Consider the following 22,638-nt stretch of genomic DNA (forward strand, 5'->3'; position numbering starts at 1 on the left):
TAGAATATATACCCGGAAATCCTTCAATGCCTTCACCAGTGCCAGGGCTTGCTTCTCAATGATGTTGTACTTTAAAGCTACATCTCTTATAGCCCTGCTGAAGAATGCAATGGGTCTTTCATGATCATCTCTTTTCTGCAATAATACTGCTGCCATAGTGTGCTCTGAAGCAAATGAAAACAATATGAAATCCTGAGTGTAGTCCGGGCTGACTAGAACTGGAGCTGAAGAAAGGGCCAATTTCACCAAATTGAAAGATTTTACAGCCTCCTCTATCCATTTCACTTGGCTGTCCTTCTTGAGCATGTTGGTCATCTCTCTTAAGTGTTCAACAAGATTAGGCACAAAGCAACACAGAAAATTCATCTTACCATTGAACAATTGTATCTCTTTTTTATTCCGGGGCAGATCGATTTGCTGAATTGCTTGCACACGTGTTGGGTCAATACGAATGCCATCCTTTGAGATAATATGCCCGAGTAATTTTCCTTCCTCCATGGCGAATAAGCTCTTCTTCGGATTTAGCGATAAATCATATTTTCTGCACTTTTGAAAGACAGTTTTTAGATGATGTATGTGCTCTTCATCAGATTTGGAAAACACCGTCAAATCATCCAGGTACACCACCAAAAACACATCCTTCTCATTCGCAAAAGCCAAGTCCATTGCACGCTGAAATGTGGCACCTGCATTCTTTAAACCGAAAGGCATTTTGGCATAATGAAAGGTTCCCCATGGAGTGGTGAATGCTGTCTTGTCTCTGTCATCTTCATGGACAGAAATTTGGTTATATCCGGAATAACCATCAAGTAGTGACATACGAGATGCCCCCACTACTCGCTGAAGTATATGGTCCATTTTGGGCAGTGGATAATTGTCCTTCAATGAGACTTTATTTAGATTTCTGAAATCAATACACAAGCGGATCTCACCTGTCTTCTTTCGTACGGGCACCAAGTTAGAGATCCAATCTGAAAATATGATGGGCACAATGATACCTAACTTGTACAACCGATTTACCTCCTTTTCAATAGATGGCAACAACTTTGGATTTATCCTTCTCAGCTTCTGTCTAAATGGTTTTTGATTGGGCTTGATGGGTATCGTGTGCTGAATAATATTGGTATCATAGGTCTTTAAATTAGAATAGTCCCAAGCAAACACATCTGCAAATGAAGCCATCAAACTGATGTATTTGTCCTTGATCTTTGGCGGCAATGCTTTAGACAATTTTACCAACTTAGGATTGGCAGCTGTTCCGATGTTGACCTCTTCTACACCCTTCTCTATTGGCTGCAATGTTGGCTTGTGAGCTACATCATCCTGATCAAAAAGTTCTTCTAGAGGTATCAAGCCTTTAGGAATAATGTTATTCTTCAACTACAACACGTCCATTTCATTGATCTGCACGTCATCTGTACCATTCCCTTTGCCATTGTCATTCTCTACATCGATTGAGGTTTCTTTGAACTTGCCTTTGTTTTGCAGAAAATCATTAATTTCCTCATCATCTTGAAACACTTTCCAATATCTCTGATTGTCTGGAATGGTTGGACGATGCTTGACATGGATTTCAAATTTATTGCTGGAGTTCATGGGGATCTTCAAACTACTTGCTGCCTTGGCAAGAGCATCAGCAATACTATTTTGTATACGAGGCACACATGTCAAGGTGTATTCTGAAAATAATTTTAAGATGTCTAAAACTGCATTACGATAGGCCCACATCCTAGGATGCTTTGCTTGATACTCGCCTCTGACCTACTTTATTACCAATTCGGAGTCACCATATACCAAAATCCTTTTAGCATTCAGCTTTCTAAAAATCTTCAAGCCAGCAATCAGAGCTTCATACTCAGCTTCATTGTTTGAACACTCAAAGGCCAGCTTGTAAGAGCAAACCCTCACGCTGCTAGGCACTTTGTTTGGGGCGGAGAAAGGACTGCGTACCCAAATTCCAATTCCAGTGCCATCATTTCCTACTGCTCCATCAAAATCCATGGTCCACAAGCCTTCTTCCTCCTCTTGTAAGTGCTGGAAATCTGTTTGCCGTGCCTTGCCTGCTTGCTGTCCATTGCTTTCAGCTGATTGCCCAACATTTTTCTGCTTTTCTTGTCCTTCTTTCTTCAAAATTTCTCTGAAATTTTCTGTTATTTCCGGAATATCATCTACTTCTACTAACTGACTATCTATATCATTTAAACTATCTGAATACAAAACAAAAGACTCTAAATCTGTATGTACATAGTTAATTGGATGATCTATTGGTTTCTCCTTGCTGGTGATCATATATTTCATTTTTTTTCTTGATATAATTTCCTCATTTGTCCAAACACCGGAATCGTTGCATAGGAGAAATCTAGCTGTAGTGTCCCTTTCAATTTCGCTACCCAAGACCTGGAAAGAAGCATCCCAAACCTTGGAGGAATATCTGCTACCACCACATCCATCAAAACATTTTTCATGGGAAGCTGATCCAAACTCACAACCAAGTCTTTGATGAGTCCTATACATCTTACTCTGTTGGAATCAAATGAATAGAGATCGTGGTAATGTCGGGTGATGTCTAGACCAAGCTTATCCATGATAGCCTTGGGCATGAGATTGTGAGAGGCTCCGGAATCGAACATGACATTATGTAACACAAAATCATGCAATCGTAAATTGATATAAAAGGGTGGCACATCGCTATCAAGAGACTCACCATTCGATGCTGGCCCAAAAATCATTTCAGGCTGATCGTCTTCAACATTCACCATGTCGGACATTGGGTCCAAATTCAACATCTTAGATATTTGTGCTCTATAACTGCTGTTCTTCATTATTTCAGTCAAGGGGATGGATACCTTTAACTTAGAAATCTCATTCTCTAAGCTAAAAGCGGGAGTCTTTTCTACCTCTTTGACTGGGATCTCTTTCCTTTCCTTTTCTTTTGATGCAGCTTGCTGCTGTGATTGTTCTGCTGATTTTGATTTGCTGCTCTCCGGACCAACCGCCTCTTTTCCTTTTCTTTGTGTAGCTGATGAATCATTCTTTGTTGTTTCAACCTCCTTCTTTTTCTGAATTGGTTTGGCTGGCACATCTCTGTTTCTAAGTGAATATCGCTGCTGCTGTGCGGACAGAGCATTCATATACCCCCTTTGATATTCCTCTGATTCTTCTTGTAAAACAGTGTCACTAGCTAGGATGAAATCTGCATCTTTGTGCGCAGCTGAACTCACCGCACACTCTTAACAATGTAAACTTTGAAATGGGAACTGATACTGTTACCCGTTTTGTAGAGGTAGCAAAAAAGTGACCCGATTTTGAAAAGGGGTGATGCAGAATACACATGTTTTGTAGAGATAGCAAAAAAGTGACCCGATTTTGAAAAGGGGTGATGCAGAACACACATGTTTTTTTTAGAGCATAGTTTTTGGCACTTTAATTTTTTTAATTTTTTTTATGTACATTGTATTTTAGAATGGTAGTGATTTTCATGCTGATTTTAAAAAGTGGTTATTCTGCATGAGACCCTTTTTTTTAAAAGACCTATTTTTTGACTTTAACTTTTCTAATGTATGTAATGTAAATAATTATTTTGTAAATTTAATAATTTTGGAAGTGGTCTTCTTCTTCATATTTTCTTGTTTTTATTTTTATTTTTATTTTTTTTGGTAGTGAGGTTTTTATTGATTTGCATATTTAAAAAAGAAGGTCAATATTTTGCATTTTCCATATTTTACATATTTATACATCGTTAATTAAATTTTCAATCCAAATGAAATAATTGTCTCCAAAAAACAAATATAAAATTATATATAAAAAAAGACAAAAATAAAAAATAAAAAAGTGTTAAAAAAATTTTATCTTATAAACCATAAAACACTTTGGAAAAAAAAAACAAAATTATATATATATATATATATATATATATATATATATATATATAATTAAGTCGATAAAAATTGAGAAATTAAAAAAAAAAAACATTAGCAAAAACTAGGAATAAAATTTTAAAAACAAACTAGTTTAAAAAAAAAATAGAAAATTAACCAAAAAATAAATTAAAAAACTAATAAAATAAATATTAAAAAAAAAGGGTTAAAAAAATTACCTCACAAAAAAAACATTAGCAAAACTGGAAAAAAAAATTAAAAAATTAAAAAAAAAAACTAGTTTAGAAAAAAAATAGAAAATTAACGAAAAAAAATTGAAAAAATAGTAAAATTAATATTAAAAAAACAAAAATAAATTCAAATTATAAAAAAAAAAACAAAAAAATACTTAATTTTTATTAAAAAAAAAAATTAATTATTTTTTATTAAACATACATATTTTATTTAAAATATATATATATTAATTTTTATTTTTTTTTAAACAACCTTTTTTATTATTTAAAAAAAAAATTATAATTTTTTTAAAACAATTTTTATTTTTATTTTTATTTTTTTCCTTAAAAATACAAATTATTAAATCTACGGTTTATATTTAAAAAAATAAATAAATAAATAAAACCTACATTTAAAAAAACAAAAATTACATTTCTTTTTTTATTTAAAAAAAAATTAATAAAATTAATATTCTTTTTTAAACCATTCTTTTTTTATTAAAAAAAAATTATAACTTTTTTTTAAATTTTTTTTGTTTTTTATTTAAAATTATAAATAATAAAAAAATGATTTTTAAAAAAAAAATATATATATTTTTGTTTAAATATTAAAAAATTATTAAAAATTTTTTTAAATATTTAAAAATTAACATTTTTTTTTAATTATTAAAAAAAAAATTATGAGTCCCGGCCGCGCCACCACAGGCGGCCGGTGGGCGGCCCGTCGATTCCCAGAATCGAGCGGCTGCCGGTGTGACAAGTGGCGCTACTTCCGTCCAATTTCTGATCCTTTCGTGAATCAGTATATCCCAGGTGCTCTCTCCCTATTGTGTACTCTATTACAACTTTGAATCTCAATCTTACAAAGAAAAGCTTTAAATAAATAAAACAGTACTGTTCACTAGTACGAATTCACTATAAACTTTTAAAATTGCAAATTTACCTCGAAGATGATAAGTGTAATCCATCTATAAATGCTTTGAATTAAGCTTTACATAAATGGAACAGTGACGCGTATTTGCATTAATGAGAGTACGAATCCGCGCATTCGTTCCGTTTTAGAGTACGATTCCGTTCTAAACCTTTAAAGCTTGCAAAATTCAATCCCACAATACTAATTTGAAACAATTTTACAAATAATTACAAAAGAAGCTGTACATGAAAAGCGACGCGTATTTTAACTATTCGCTAGTACGAATCTGTTCTAAACGTGAAAAATTTGCAAAACTACGCCTGTTTTGATGTAATATTGCAAAGTTGGGACGGATGCTCTTTCCGGACTGTCGCACGGAATGCTTTGGGAAAGTATCAATTCCATTCAGGAAAAAATGCATGGTTTGCTTCATTCATAATGACAGTGAAGCGAGAGAGCGTCCGAAATTGAGTCCCCAACCGCGCCTGCCATGATGTTGCTCTTAGTGGCCGGAAATCGAGTGTTTGTTGCCGGCGAAGACAAGCCGTGAAATAGAGCGAAAGCAATGCAAATTTACGCCACGCATCCGAATCGCTCTTTCCGGGGGTTTTACGCCGCCTCGAGAATCACCGGACGACACCTGCGCATCAAATCCTCCTAAATCAGCGCAATCAACTGAAGAAACACGGTGCGGTAAACCGCTTCTAAGGTGGTGGGACCCGGCAATAGGGCTTATTTCGTCGCCTTTGCATGTGGGTAAATAAAGCCGGTTTGCCGACAAGATTAATGTGGGAGATCCTTGCAGCTACTTCGCGGGTGACTTAGCTGATCCATTCGGAATTACTTCAGCATGGTCGGCAGTGGGATTGAGCTCATCCCAAGCTTCAATCCAAGTGACCATGGCATCTGCCAGCTTCTGGAAATACGGATCTATTACTCCAAGTTTCTCCCTTACCTGCTTTGACAGCTCAATGTAGCATTGCTGGACAGAGGTACATTCCTTTGGAAGTGTGGCAGATTGGAAAAATGGAATAATGTCCTCTTGCCAGAATATTCCCTTGTATTCTTTCTTCAAATTAACAAAAGGGTTACTGGCCTTGCTGTGCCAAATGTATGGCAGCCCTGTCTTCACACCCAATCCCAAGTGGTCGCAGATGACCTTGACACACCATCCTGCCCACATATCGTGCAGCCCCCTCCGCCCACCGCCGGGCCACCACGGGCGGCCGGTGGGCGGCCCGTCGATTCCGGGAATCGACGGGCCGCCCACCGGCCGCCCGTGGTGGCGCGGCCGGGGCTCATAAATTTTTCTTTTAATAGTTAAAAAAAATGTTAATTTTTAAATTTTTTAAATTTTTAATTTTTTTTTTAATAATTTTTTAATATTTAAATAAAAAAATATATAATTTTTTTAAAAATCATTTTTTTTATTATTTATATTTTTAAATAAAAAACAAAAAAGATGTTTAAAAAAAAGTTATAATTTTTTTTTAATAGAAAAAGAATTGTTTAAAAAAGAAAATTAATTTTATTAATTTTTTTTAAATAAAAAAAGAAATGTAATTTTTTTTTTTTTTAAATTTAGGTTTTATTTATTTATTTATTTTTTTAAATATAAAACGTAGATTTAATAATTTGTATTTTTAAGGAAAAAATAAAAATAAAAATAAAAATTGTTTTAAAAAAATTATAATTTTTTTTTTTAAATAATAAAAAAGGTTGTTTAAAAAAAAAATTTAAATTTTCATATCTATATATATATATATATATATATTTAAATAAAATATGTATGTTTAATAAAAAATAATTACATTTTTTTTTTTAAATAAAAATTACGTATTTTTTTTGTTTTTGTTTTTTATTTTTTATAATTTGAATTTATTTTTGTTTTTTTTTAATATTAATTTTAGTGGTTTTTCAATTTTTTTCGTTAATTTTCTATTTTTTTTTTAAACTAGTTTTTTTTAATTTTTAATTTTTTTTTTTCCAAGTTTTGCTAATGTTTTTTTTTTAATTTCTCTATTTTTACTTACTTAGTTTATATATATATATATATATTAATTTTGTTTTTTTGTTTTCCAATTTTTTTTTTATGGTTTGTGAGATAATATTTTTTAACATTTTTTATTTTTATCTTTTATATATATTTTTATATTTGTTTTTTAAGTAATCAACATTTTAATCTTAATTTTAGTAATTTTTTTTTTTTGTTAATTTTCTATTTTTGTAGATCTAGTTAGTTTTTAATTTTAATTTTTAGTTTTTTAGTTTTTCCTTAATTTTTTTTTTAATTTTTCTATTTTCACCTACTTAATTTTTTTGTTTTTTTTTAAATGTTTTTTTTTTCTTTTCCATTTTTTTTTGGGCAATTTTTTTTATGTTTTACAAGATAAATCTTTTTCTTTTTTCTCTCCATTTTTTTTAAATATTTTTTTTACTATTTAATTGTTTATAGTTTTTTTTTTTTAGTTTTTTAATTCTTATAATTAATTTTGTTTTTTTTTACATTTTTATGATTGACTTTTTTTTTTTCTTGGTTTTTATTTTTTTTTGTAAGTATATATTTTAATCTATGTTTTGTTATTTTTTTTAACTTTTTTTTTTTTTGTGATTTTTCATTGTTTTAATTTTTTTTTTAATTTTTAATTTATTTATTATTTATTTTATTTTTTTTTCATTATTTTGTAAAATTTAATGTTTTTCGGGTTCATGATAAAACATTTTTCACCATTATTTCTAAATGTTGAAATTTTACTATTGAAAAAAAAAGTGTTCTCCCAGCATCAACACTTTTCGTTTTGAGGGTGTTTTTTGGATATTTTTTGCTCAAAAAATTTGTTTTCACTGCCATTTTTAAAACATGTTGAAAATTTACCCAAGAAAAAAAAAGGTGTTATTCCAGCATCAACACTTTTCATTTTTAGCACTGTTTTTGATGTTTTTTCGAGGTTTTTTGGCCAGAGTTCCCGTTTTGAGTTTATAGTTCCCGTTTCATAGTTTACATTGTTTTTTCTTCTTCGATAATGTAAGTAGGCAACTCATTTGCAGTAAAGAGGTGGTTTTCTTCACCTATTACATTCCCGGCCTCATCTGACTCCGGTCCATGCACACAATTCTGCTGCAAAGGTGTTTGTACCGGCTGTTGTGTTGTCTGCTCTTGGGTTAGCTGATCTCTCTGTCTTATTCTATATTGTGGCTGCTGCTGGCCATGGAAGTTAGGATTTCTAACTTGTGGCTCAAGCTTGTCGAGCTTCACCCTTTCAAGCATCTGCTCTACCTTTTTGAGTAGTTGATCCATTGAAGAAGACTCTTCCTTAATAGTGACTTTCTTTTCTGCTTTTGCTCTAGCTCTTTTGGACAACAGATTTGCTTCAACACTGACCGCAATTTTCTGCATGTCTTCCATTGTGGCCGGTTCTCTCTCTCTTAATTGGTAGGCCATGTCAGCATCAAAACCATCTGGAAAATTCATCATAGCTAGTCCCACAGGTGGCTTTAGATGATCTGGAATTTTGTTATAGACTGCATTAAATCTAACACAATAATCTTGGATTGACTCACCAGCGTTTCGTTTGATTTGTTCATATTCAGCCAGAATTTGAAGGGGATTCTTTTTCACTTCCCATCGATTTAAAAATTGTCTTTGTAGTTCAACCAAGGTAGTGATACTTGCTGCCGGCAAACCTCTGAACCATTTTCCCACATCACCTGCAAATGTCTGTACAGCCACATTCTCCGCATCGATCTCATGGAGTTCATAGAAGTCTGCCATTTTGTCCACATGTTGCTGAGCAGTAATGTTGTTAGGAGTGCCATCAAAAAATGGGATTTTACTTTGATAATCCGCTGGCATATCATTTAGAACTTGGGGCAGAACAAGGGGTGCGAAACGGGCAGCCATCACTCTCGGTGGATTTGGCCTTGGAGGTGTTGGAGGAGTGTGCACAGTTTGTAAGGGGCTGGCAATTGGAGTTTGGGGCTATGCCGCAATATAATTATCGATCAATCGGTTAGCTCTTTCTGTTTCTAAGTCTACAAGAAATTGCGGATTGGGGACAGTATAGTCAACAGCCCTTTCGGACTTAGACTCAAACAATGATATCTCAAACCGCTCGTCAAACTCAAGCTCTTCAAGATACTCAAAAATGTCGGGACATGAATGGGATTTGAACATGGGAGTTATAGTGCTTTCTTGACGAAGGAGTATCGGAATCAAATTGGGGTTTTCGTAGATATGAGGAGGATTCGGGTCTGGATTGGCTCTGGTATATCGTCTCGAAGCCAGCGTGCTATTGAGAAAAATCACAGGACACAACCAACTTACTCGGCCTATCCAATCCTAAGCTCATCATTCGGAAGCTTAGATTTATTATGAAACAAGGGGATTCGATTTCAGTTTTGGTCCCCAGTGGAGTTGCCACTATGTTAGCACCTAAATCTGCCCTAGGCTGAAGGAAGGCAAAATTCAGGGTAACCACAAACCACGCTCAGTCTGGTAGCTAGCCCTACCAGAACAGGAGAGGGCTCTCTCCGAGTCACGCTCAGTGAATATATAAGCAAAAACGGTCTAAGATGACTTACAGTGAAATATTGATCTTAGGCTAGTAAGTGAATAGGGATACAAGAAACCATTTTCATGAATGACCAAGCTTCTAGGATGGTATGGGACCAACGGTCAGCAGAGAAACAGAGAATTTAATACAAAGGCACAGATTATTCCGTGAGGCAAGGCAGGTGGAAAATGTAGCAATTTAGTTTGAGGTAACGCGGAATGAATAGATTGCTGAAGAAAGTGAAAAGGGCATAGTTACATGAATCCTTTTCAACAGAAGAAAAACACTGAACATGAAATTTTCCCACAGGCAGAGCAATAAAATTGGATTCTACTTAATCTCACTCAGAAAATTTCACTGGAAATGAACATGAATTGAATTATGAAACATAACGAAATACATATGAAAACATAAGAGACACATTTGCTACACTCACAACCACAAGAATCTCATGAAATAGAGCCGCTGCCTTTCATTAATTCTCTGTCAAAAATATACAGTGAAGAAATAGAGTTTCTTTCCCATAGTCTCCCAAAAGTTACAAGCTAACCAACCCTTTGCAAATAGCTTACGTACAATATATAGAATGTGCCATGAAGAGATAGAACGCCCAAGGGTTGGGGAGTTACTCGAATCATTACAAAATGGAGATGAAGAGCCAACCATCAGCTACAGGTGCAACACTACAAACATGACATTTGGCTTAGGTGACCGTTTGCCTTCCTTCGCCACTTGGATAGAAGCCAATCTGGAGAAAAAAATACTTTAAATTCCGCCTTTGGTGCCAAAAAACCGAAGTGTAGATGAGCGGGCCCACTTGGAGAAGTTGCGAACCGAAATTTCGCGAAACGGAAGCAGTTTGGCAATTTTTCCTCTGTGCGCCGCGCTACTTTGGGGCTTGTTTTGGGGCACTTGTAGGTGTCCAAAATGTGCCCAAGTGGACTTGTTGGAAAGCCTGTCCTGTCTAATTTCTAACCCTACTGGAATTTTTTAATTTGGTGCTCATTTTCCCCTCCAAATCTCCATTCTCCCAAGACTGCTTCCTATGTGTCAAAAAAGGGGCAGAGATGCCATTTTTGGGTGTTTTTTGACCTTTTGGAGACTCATATCTTGCCAAAATTTCTTGTTCGGGCACCAGTAGTCATGATTTTCCATGTTGAATCCAAAAATGCAAACCATTCCTCATTTGGAGCTCTAGATTTTTAGCGCCGCGCCACAGAGAGAAAAACCCTGTGTTTTGCCCAAAAATTTCTCATGTGACCAAAAATTCCCCAAATTTCTTGAAATTTGGGCTGGAGGTTCCTTATGGGGTGTTATGATGGGCCAAGGAAGCCTCAGCTAAGATTTGAAGCCGATCTTGCTCTTTTGCCTCTTTTGCCTTTCTTGTTGCTTTCCTCAATTTCACCTTCAAACTCCTTATCCGGGCCCTTGCACTCATGTTTCGTGTCCTGTAACGATAAGCCATGTGTCTCAGCAAGGCAAGGTCCTGATCGGCCTTGTCCAACAGCCTCTCCAAGTGCATGTTCACGCTCTCGAGATGGGCCTCTTGATCCTCATTGATTTCTTGCTCCAATGATGTGAGCTCAACTCTTCTCCTTTGAGCAGCTTGGCAATGCTCACGAATGTTTTGTAGCTCCATAATTGCTTGCTGATCCTCAAGTTGCTTGTTTCTCTGCTCCAGGTACTTCATGTTCCACTTGGCCCTCTCCAAGTCAAGGGATAAGGCCTCAATCACTGATTGCTGCTCCTGGATGATCTCTGTAAGTTCTGCATTTGTTGGTTCTGTATTTGTCTCATCATCATGGAGGAGAACAAATTCAGTCTCTCATTCACCTGATGGCCCTTCCTCCTGCACTAGCTCCTTACCTCTGCCCTGCTCATGTGATGCCAATGTCGGAAGCGAGGCCCCTTCCACCCCGGGTGGAGATAACACTCGCTTTGCTGCTGCAAACAAAGGTCTACTGCCTTTCTGATAGGTGATGTATACTGGCATAGTAGTAGTCTCATGTCGCTCATATTGATGAGATGGGCCACCTATCTCATGCTCTGCCTCTGATACTACCTGTGGAGCGCTGAAGAAGTCACAGGAGATGAAGTCCTCCCAAGCAATACCTTGCAATTCCAACTGATGGTCCACCAAAATCCGGATAAGAGCAAAGTGATAAACATTGTTGAGCTGCTGTCGAGGGGTCTTGTGCTGCAGGAAATTTTTCATCCTCTCTATGTTCCCGCAAATGAAAAATGGAAGGTTCATCATCCACACCCTGGTAAAGTGCATGAGCAACCTGATGTGATAGGCATAAAGGCGAGAAAACCTCCCCTCACAACTGAAGTACTTCATGATCAATTTCATGAGCAGAGCATACTCATCTCTCAAAAGTCAGAACGGGAAGACTCTTGTAAGATGACTTAAACAACTGGCCTTAATGTAAGGCTCATAATGATGCCTCTCCACCTTCTTCTTCTTATGCCACTGTTCTCCAATGTTTGGTATGCCTGTTGCCACTGATACGGTTTCGGGTGTCAATGTGAAAGTGACCCCAGCCAAGATAGACTGACCTCCATGTAGGTGAAGTGCAAAAAGACGGGCCAACTCATGATGAACTCTGACATTTTCCACCCTTTGAAAAAATTCGAGACATGCTAAATGCTGGAAACATGACATAGCAAGAGGGCCTGCAACTCGGTGAGGGTGTTTGGCTGATGTCTAACATGTTTTCCACTCTGGTGATGTCTCCTGGGGGCCTGTTCTCCTGAAGTTGTATCACTGTGGTTTTCCTCCTCATACTCTGAGAAACCTCGGATGCCATGACTGCTGTTTTATAAACTGAATTTGGGCTGCCCCTTTGATGATGATGAAAGCTAGGTTGTTTTGATAATCTGCCACCAAGGGGACAATGAAACAAGGGAGTATTAGGAGGGGGATAATATAATGGGAATAGGGGTTATAGGAGAATTTTGTTTAGGGATAGGTAGGGGGCTTTGGGGTATTTTTATAGGGTAGGGTTTGGGGTGTTATGTTGACCAAATAGTGGAGGGATAGGTGAGAGGGTTTGGTATTAATTTAGGGTTGGGATATTAGGAAAAATGAGAAAGGGAGGGTAGGAAAAATGGTAGGTGAGGGGAAAATGATGGGTGGAATGGAACCTTGGCACTAACAACCCATTTTAGCAACCCTAGCCATCATGGTTTTTTGGTGATTTCTTATGGTTGATTTTATTGAATTTGGTTGCATTCAAACATCGCTATAAACCACCATATCATTTATAAAACTTGATGAACCAATGATGTCAAAGATCCTACCTCTTAATTTTATGGGCTTCACAAAAATTTGGAGGTGATTTGGCCTTGTTTCGGCCCTTGGTCTGTGTGCGTCGCACGCAAAACCTAGTGCGCCGCGCCCTCTGTGTGCGCCGCGCCTGTGGAAAATTTGAACTGTGAGCAGGCTCTGTGTGCGCCGCGCCCCTGAGTATATGCGCCGTGCTCCTTCAAACTGCCTCCAACTCCCTCAAACACTCACGATGCACACTCACACCTTTTGCAACATTTCTCCAAGGCTTGGATTAGCACAATGCCTTTGATTTTGATGAAAACTTGTATATATAGCCTTGGAGGTCATGTTTTAAATTTACTTTTTTAAAAAACCCACTTTTCTAATGTCCTGTTCAACACTTTTTCACTGATTTTAATATAACCCTGATTTTCACTTTTCCTCTGAAATTTTGGCTCAAACGATGAAATTTTCGACACTTTTTGCAGGGATTGCATGACAGAGCATCTGGTCACGGGAACCATGACTGCACCTGAAGAAATCAACTGTCGACTCTTTTTGAAAATTTTGTCACAAATGACACTATTTGACTTTTCTTCAAAACAAAGTTTTGAAGAATAGTCGAAGTCTATCAATATGATGGTGAAAATCTGCGGATCATTACTTTGCAAGAGTATCCCTCTGGCCTGCATGGCTTTATTGGGCATATTAAAGACCAAATTGTTTTAATTCCTAGACCAAATGACCAAAAATGACCTTTGTCCGTTGAAGGACCAGAACTTGACTGTCATGGACTTTTTGATTATTTGACACAAAGACATAAGCCAGCAGGAGCCAGACATGAGGGGAAATGACTAGCATGACTTTCTCCGTCAGATCATGGCATGCCCCTAGCGGAATGCAGTTGAGTGAATGGAGCGGGACACCTAAAAATGAAATGCATAAAGAGTTTTGATCTCTGACGGAGGACTGACTAGACCGACTCTAACAGTTTCCACTTCGTCAATAGATAGATCATCGGAGACCAGTGGCTTAGAAATATTAACGGTGAGTGAATCAACATGAATCGATAGATGATCAAATGAAGGAGTACAAAGATCACAAAAACCATGATCAGAAAATTCAGGATTTTTTTCGGCATTCTCATGATTTGATGAATCATACAAAGGGGTAGATGAGAAGCAAGAATGTTCACCCTCTGCATTTCCGAAAAAAGTAGATGAAAACTCGAGTGGATTCTCAATGAAATGTTTTTCCTCTCCGCTATCAAATGATGGATTGACATAGGGCGTGTTCTGCGAATGGTTGGACATAGATGCATTAGTGGATGGATTTACACAAGGAAAGTTAGAGATAACATAATCATCAAATATGTGAAGAAAAAACAGAGGAGGCGCAAACAGAAGGAGGTCATCCTTCACTGCCGGTTCATGCTCAGATTCTCAGTCATACTCGTCATAAATGATAGTGCAGGTTAGTTGTGCAACATCAACTCCGTCAATAGCTTGATCCTCGTTCACAATAGGTGTAGAGTCTGGAACATAAGAACACAAGAGAGTGTAATCCGGAGGATCAACAGAATGTGGAGACAGAGGTTGAGGTAACAAGTGCATATGACAATCCATGGGCTTCCCAACCAAATTTGTGCAAAACTTAAGAGTAAGGAGGGTGGGAGCATGTACCAGTTGAATTGTCGTGTGTGCATGCTCTCCCACATCACTTTGCGGAGGTGGAGCTGTTTGATGAGAGGAAGGATGACAGTCACTTGTGACAACAACTGTGTCTGCTTGAGATTGTGCAACTCCATCACCAAAGTATGCTGAGAAGGGTTTGATCTTTTTCCTCAGTTTTGGATAGAGTGATCTTATACAGACATACTAATATCTTTCAATAAGATATTGGAAGTTCATCTGACTTTTTGAAGCTTCAAAAGAGAGTTGACATAAGCGCCCCCAAAATTCCACTAGAGATTCATGCGGGGACTTCCATTGTTGTAAATTTTTTTTATCAAGTGCTTCATGATCGAAATGGTGAAAAACAGATTCTCTTAGATCACTGAACTGCTTGAATGAGTGCACGGAGTTATGAGGCAGTATGCTACACCATAACAATGGGTAGCCACAAAGTGTGTGTGCAAGCAGCGCACAGACCTTTGTTTCATTAAAACCTTCCACGTTATTCATGAGTGCATGAAAGTCATCTAAGTGCTCAGGCTAGGCCACTTCACCTTCACCATCATACATGATTTTTGACAAGTCATCCGAAAACTCCCTCTTGATGTGAAATATATGTCCATTGGACAGACATTTCGAAGGGTGGACTATAACAAACTCCATGATAGATGTGCAAAGATTCAAAACAGATTGTGAGGACTAAACTTGTCATCTCGCCCTCCTTGTAGCGCCAGAAATGTTGACGGTGTTGGACCCGCCAACATTCAAGGGATCTCTCTGGTATGAAGTCCCAACAAGACCTTACACAGTTTGGTGTAGGAGTCCCATCCAGTATGGTGACCTGGTTGCCATTATCTTAGAGATTTTCCTTAGCTCTTGATTATCAGCATATAAGAGTGGTTTACTTTGTCTTCAAACAACGAGGTTCATGTGTTTGGTGAGTGCTTAGTGTCGCTTGTGTCAAATTTATTTCATTGCAGAGGGAGAGGGTGAAAGTGAGTCTTAGGTTGAAAGGGAATAGTCCCAACTCTGTTAGAGACACACAACATAGCAGGATATGCGTAGCTTCCGCCGAAGTAGTCCACACGGATGCGGTAGTCACAAACACAAGGCGAACAGATAACATGTACAACACCCAGCGGAATAGTCCACACGAGTGCGATGATTGTTATAACAAGTTTATGAGAATGAATCTGTCGAGTGTCCGTTAGAATAGTCCACACAGGGGAGACAAAGTTAACAACCAATACAACACATTTCCAATGGCATATCTACTAAAACAACCGAAATAGATCAATTGTCTTAATATAGGTTAAAGCAACATGCATTACAAGTATCCAAAGAATAGTCTTACAAATGAATACAATACATGCATGAAAATGTGTTGGCCTATTAACAGGCTTCTGAATTAAGTGAAAGTTCCAAGATACATCCGTACCCCATTACATCACTAACCCCGATAGTGGGGCATTGGAGCCATTGCTCGCTCCTCAAAGAAAAGACTACAAACTCTCAAGGCTATCTGGGAGGAGCCAAGGTGAAAAGTCCTTTGCATGTACAAATGAGGGGTATATATAGCCAAGGGTGAGACTGACCCTTGTGACTATTCGACTTCCCTCATGATTGTTTGACTTACATGACTCTTCAACTTTACATGTGGGTCTCTTGGACTTCCACGTTGCATTACATTAATTACAACAGTATGTCCCACAATAGTGATGTGGCCGAGATGACTCATGACATGACTCGACACGACCGTTTTTGTATGTTCATGTTGATGATGGTGTCCATGTCAAGTTGCAGTGCTGCTAAGTGGTGAGTGTGATCTTGGTGTATAATAGATTCACCTCTGGATGGTAAGGTGTGCAGAGTCTTCAATGGTCTTGGTGTTCGCTTGATAGTTCATGCATGCGCATGTGTCTCCTTTGCTTGCTACGTGGTATGCTTCGTGTGTTCGTCTGTTCGCGAACAAGTCTCCTAGCATGCACTATTTTTTCATCCCATTCATCGTCACACCATGTCTCGTCCATGCACCTATATATGCAGTCACTCATGACATGACGACATCAAATCTAGAAATCTCCTAGCCTACCATGATGCATCACCTTTCATTTTCGGGTTCAGGTGATCAGGAGAGAGGACAAGGATCTGAAACTACACAGAGCACATTTCAGACTGGGATGCGGACTCCGAGGCATTGTCAAGGAAAATTGTGCAGAGGTCATTGGGAGGCTGAGATGAGCAGTTTGGGACAGCAATGACAATCTGCGGGATTTGGCTCGGTTGGAGGGAAGAACTACACAAAATTTCTAGGGAGGCAGTGCAAGCAACACAAAGGACACTGGCAGTGAAAAATGCGTAGATTCTCCGGGGAGGTTGGCAGCGAGCTGCGGGAGTTCGCTGGCCAAAACTGCACAAAACTGAGAGGCTGGCCTATTGGAAATCTCTGCACAGTTTTTGGGCTAAGTGGGGTGTCGAGCAGCTGGAGGGAAACCCATAAAAAGTGTGCAGTTTTCAGGAGGAGCAGTAGGTCAGCTAACAGAACTGCACAAATTTCGAGGACAATGCAGTGATAGGCACTGAGTTCCCATCCTTTATGTCTGTGCAATTTCTTTAGTCAGCGGAGGAGGGCATGCTGGCATATTCTATGCAATCTTTTGGAGGGGTGAAGCCCGGGATCACTGCCCGGTCAAACTCTCCGATTGACCAACAGGAAGCTTGATAGATTTGCTTGCAGGCAGTGCAGATTGAGATGGCTTGCTGAGAAAATTCTGCATTTTTCTGTGTGACAGTTAGTCGGTTTGATTCTAGGATTGCATAGTGCAGACTGCTTGGGGAGCAGCCTCAAGCTCTGTGCAATTCTGGGTAGCAGTACATGATCGCTGAGAGTTGAGACTGCGCAATGCAGCTCAGTGGAGGTCCGACTGTTGGAGGGTGGACCGGTCGATAGAGTTTTAGCAAAATGACTAAGTGTGTGAGCAAGTGAACTTGTGCTTGCATGACCTTGTGAACACACACTCAACATGAATCGATGGCAAGACACCTCAAACCAAGAAGACAACATGTCTCAGTGTGACTGACTACGAGATTGTCTAATGGTGAAAGCGACAAGTGCGACACTTCGGATAGACCTTTGGAAAACTGTAATGACACTTGCGTGACCGTGATTACAACATCATTCATGAGTGCTACAGATGCTTACATAGCGAATAAAACTCAAGCACAACCTTCAACATCACTAGAACGAGATCGCAAGAATGACATAGAAATCAACATGTCGAAGACAACAATTGGTCAAACAAGTGAAAAGGAAGCAAGACATGTAGAGGAAACACATGAAATGATTTTTTGTGTTTGCGCACATGCATGTTACTGAGGACAGGATGATATGAAAATGACAAGAAATACTTCAAACTCAACTAAGAGGTGTACTTCGAATGGTGTTCTTTGCCTACCATACTTACCCTCAAGATGATCACGTATCCGACGACGTTTTCATGTGGTCCTGGTCTCTTCCATTACTTGGTCTCTTGGTCCTTCTCCTCGACTCCTTGGGAGTGATCTTAGCATGTCACATTTTCCTGTAGTCACTGTGCGATGGCTCAACATGGTTTCAACGAGAAGTGACTGTTGTCGGGATGAGGCCGTGGGAGGTCCATATGCGTAGTTTCTGCATGCAAGACCGACAAGACAACTTGGACAACATTGCATAGTTTTGAGGCACATGACATTGCTTCAGGATGGGGGTCCTAGGAGAACACCTCTGCACAGTTTCTGAATGCAGTGCAACTAGACTGCTCTGTACCTTTCTGGAGAGTAGTTCTATCTTTCTAACTGCTCTGTGAATTTTTAGAGAGCAGCGTTGGCTGGGGTCTTTGCAGGCGATGAGGTTTCAACAGGCAAGGGAGCTTGGGGTCTTTGCACACTGTGGGGTTTCAACAGGCAAGGGAGGAAGCTTGATGGTTGTAGAAGCAAAACACATAGTTCTAGGACACTGGATGAGGCTAGGTTGCTTAGGAAAATGGCTGCATGAGATCAGTGAAACATATGAAAACATTGATAGGACTTGACTGTGATCGCACACAGATACCTAGTGACACAATGTAGACCATCTAGAATGCATAAGACATACCTTTATTTATGTAACAACCTTCATGAGAAGAGTGTGTGAAGTGAGAGTGAAACATGTCTAAGTGATGATGACCACTCATATGCACACAATTCCCTTGAAGAAAAACAACATTCCTTTTGCATTACAAACAACAACCCCTATGCCCGATGATGACAAATGTTACATAAATATGAGAACATAGACAACTCTTAGGATCAAGGAGGGGAGCTTGAAATCATCAGATTAACAATAAGTGGCCAAGGATGATCGATCGCGAGATCCAAAGTAGGCTCCAAAATTTGCATGTGAGCCAAAATTTTGGAGGGTGGTTGTAGCCGCTACAACAGGGTGGCAATGATGATGGAAGGGAATTGCAACAGTGATATGGAGGTAGGGAGACCAAGGGCGCTAACCTGACCAAGTGCAAGGATGTGATGGCTGAAGTTGCGTTGGGTCTGCTAAATTGGACGAGTTGGGCAATCGAAGTCATGGGCATCGAATTGAAAAAGAAGAGTGTATGGCATCCTTCGTGCAGGAGCATCAAACGAGACTACTTGTGGAGATGTTGTACATGGGAATTAAGGATAAGTGAAAAAGTGAGGATGTTGCACAGGATGGACGTGTCGATGTGACATAAGGATGTTTTGAAAGACCGATGGGGACATTGGGTGCATTCGAACAACAAGGCCATGAGCAATTTTAGAGGAAGACATGGGCAACCTATGAGAGCATTCATGCGACAAAGAGAGTAGAGGCAACTTGCGATTGGACTTGCGGATGAGACAAGTGTGCTTGCCTGAAGTGATGGATAAACATGGTTCATAGGAGCTTATGATGACTTGAAGAGAAGTTGTAGTCGATGAAGACTTCATATGATGGTGGTCTTGGAGTATCTGGTTTGTTGAGGAGCTAAGGTCAATTTTGAGACTTACTTTGATGTGGTATTGGATGCATACCTTGGGCATAATATGGGATGTGTTCATGAGGAGTGAATCGATGGATGTGATAGAGACGAGACACCTTGGAGTTGGATGAAGTTGCAGTGATGGAGGTGCCTTGGTGGGAGCACATAGGCATGGGTTGAGTTGATGAGACTTAACCATTTTTTATGGATATGGAGGTTGTTGTTCTATGACCATGGGTAGCACATGGATGAGACGATGAGGCAAGTGGAAACTTTCCCCTTTGACAGCGATGATGTGCAACATATTAGAGATTAGATGAATTTTTCTTCTTGGACCGTAATATGGCATGATGAACATTGGTTACAGGGTTGATGCATAGAGATGGGAATAATTCTTGATTGAGTTGAAGATGTGACAAAATTTTAGAGAAATAGTTGTCGAAGGCATGAGGAGGTGAATTCTCATGGTTTGGGTGTGATGGTTGGACTAATCACCCAACTTGTCTAAGTCATGAGGCGCACAAGTGCATAGATGCATGACAAAGTTGAGTTGGAGTACAACAACAACAGTTCACATGGTGTTGATATGCAGAGGAATGGTACAATATGAGTTGTGATCAAAGCATCTAGTTGAGTTGGAGGGAGACAACCTTCCATGAGTTGGGGTAGTGTGCAGGATTGCAACAAGTTGTGGTTGATGACCGTGAAATAGAGAAGTCTTACCCACATGAAATCATGATCCTTGATAGAGGTTTGTGTGATGAGGGCAAGGAATTCACACAACAGGGATGATTGACGTTGGAGCTGGTGGCACTTTGCGATAGTTGGTCTTGGTGATGGAGCTTGCCAATATGGTGTTGTCGAGGTTGATAACCTTCTTAAAGTGGGGGAGGATGTCAGCGCCCCGAGTTGGCACCAAGGCCAACGTGCACCCATGATGAGTCATGCTCACTTGGAGAATCAAAAAACCACCTTGGAGTGTGATGAGTGCCCAAGTGCGACAAGTGTGCCCACATGGAGGAGTGGCACCTAGGTTGAGATGGTGGGTAGCATGGGTGAGTTGGTGAGGCACGTGCCAAGAGTGCACTTGCACGAAGGTTGGGTGTCGGGCACCACATCGGGCAAAGGATAGCAAAGGGTGCTGTAGTGGAGAGAACCCACTATAGCAAAGAGTGCGTGCACGATAGAGTAACATGTGCCCACGGGGCACCCAGGAAATGAGATGATGTGGCGGATGATGCGACGTGATGGATGATGGAAATCAAGCGGGGCGTGGGGTAGTGAGGGGACGTGACGTGTGAAACAAGGAAAACAACCAACAAGTGTAGCGTCAACGTTAAGGAAAAGAGGAGTGCCCAGATAGGGGTGCATCAGTCCAACAGGGGCGTCTGCCTACCCACAGGAAGGTCGGCCCAGGGAATTCAATAGGCTTATGGGTCGTCTCAAATATGGAAAAGTCACTCGACTAAAATATTGGAGAGAGTCACTCAACCAAAAGGAGCAACCAAGGCAAGTCGCACAACATAAGAAAAAGTGCGAAGTTCTGGAAATCGCAAACTTAAGGCAGGGTTCTGGCAAGAAGTAGCGACCTTCATTCAAGAAGTAGCAGCCTACTTTTAGGAAGTAGCGGCCTACGTTCAGGAAGTATCTGTCAGGTGCCAAACTTGCGATATCGCAGTTCTAAGGCATCGCGAGCAAGAAGTAGCAGGTTGTGACCATTTTCCCTCCCAAGGTGGGAAAGGTTGGGCAAAATTCGGTTTGGGTATTTTTTGTAGTTGTGGCTGTAAAGAACCTTCATTTTTATTGTAACCAGGGTGGACGAGTTTGCTAGCTTAGGCTAGGCCGCTGCCATGCCTTTGTTGAAATTTTTAAAATATACTTTTATTATATTTTCAAAATTTATAAATGATTGGGTCAAACTACTTTAGGAGTTCCCCCTCCCTTCATAAACTTGTGTTCCACTCTTATATTATTGTTTTGGTTATCGCATTGTTTATGAAGTAGATGTAAAGAAGTAAATTAAAGTAAATGAATGAAGAATAATTTTGCTGAATAATAGAATTAAAAGAACACTTGAACGGAAATTTGGTGAAGTGTTGGATTGTAGGCGTAGTGCGAGCGACATTAGCTTAGGAACAAGTGAACTCTCATTGGTGTCGCACAATGCCCATGGTGGAATTAAATCGCCACTAGCGTGGGGCTGTGACACTGGGTGCGACAAGGCACACATGCCAAGCCGAGACAATATAGAGGTGGTTATCAATATACCCTATGTTATCCATCCATTAATGCACAGGGGCAGTGTATCCCACCCATTGGATTTAAGCCAGTACAAAATCCAATAGGTGGCATATACTTCCCTTGCATTAATGGATGGATAACATAGGATATATTGATTGCCTATAGAGATTAGCGTGTGGATGTGCATGTTTAGCCAAGCGAGAAGAGTCACATTATAGTTGTAACAATCCTGATGAAAATTCCATGTAATAAAAGTTAAAAATAATTACCACAATTGATGGGACACTTATTCCAAGTTGAATGTTGGGCAAGAAATCCTAGGGGGTGTTCATTTGGTTGTTTATGGCTAAGGAAATTGGAAAAGGAAATGGATGAGGCTTTGGAAAGGAAACATGGAATTTTTGGCACATTTATTTATGAAAACAATGGAAATTGGGAGGTGCACAGGAGGCACAGATTGTTGGAGATGTAGGGCGAAGTATTCCTTGTATCTATGTAGCAATGGACAACAAGCAGGAAGAACACTAGGCATCTATCATTGAGATGGACAGTAAGCTTTGTGATCAAGTTATTTCTATTTTGAATGACCCTGGATCTAATTATAGCTATGTTAGTCTTGACTTTGTGGATAAGCATGGTTTGAGTAAGGAATTGCATGCAGTCTTGGTCAGTGCAATTGGCCATAGGTACAAAGAAGCATGTTCATCATTGGGTAAGAGCTTGTGCATTTGATTTAAATGGTATGCCTACCACAACACATCTAAATGTATTATGGTTGGGATCATACAATATGTTGTTGGGCATGGATTGGTTGTATCTTTATAGAACTGAGGTAGACTGTTATGAAAAATCCATTGAGTGTGTTGATGACAATGGGGAACC

At 39.1% G+C, this 22,638-nt stretch overlaps 1 pseudogene; it reads right to left on the reverse strand.

The window, feature by feature from the left end:
- Positions 1-5,808: 5,808 nt before the first annotated feature.
- Positions 5,809-6,186, reverse strand: LOC149152017 (putative UDP-arabinopyranose mutase 2 pseudogene; annotated as a pseudogene).
- Positions 6,187-22,638: the final 16,452 nt, after the last annotated feature.

This window comes from Pinus tabuliformis, chromosome 9 (genome assembly GCF_031772625.1).
Source record: "Pinus tabuliformis cultivar Carrire ecotype Pingquan chromosome 9, CPIR1, whole genome shotgun sequence".
Classification (NCBI taxonomy): Eukaryota; Viridiplantae; Streptophyta; class Pinopsida; order Pinales; family Pinaceae; genus Pinus; species Pinus tabuliformis.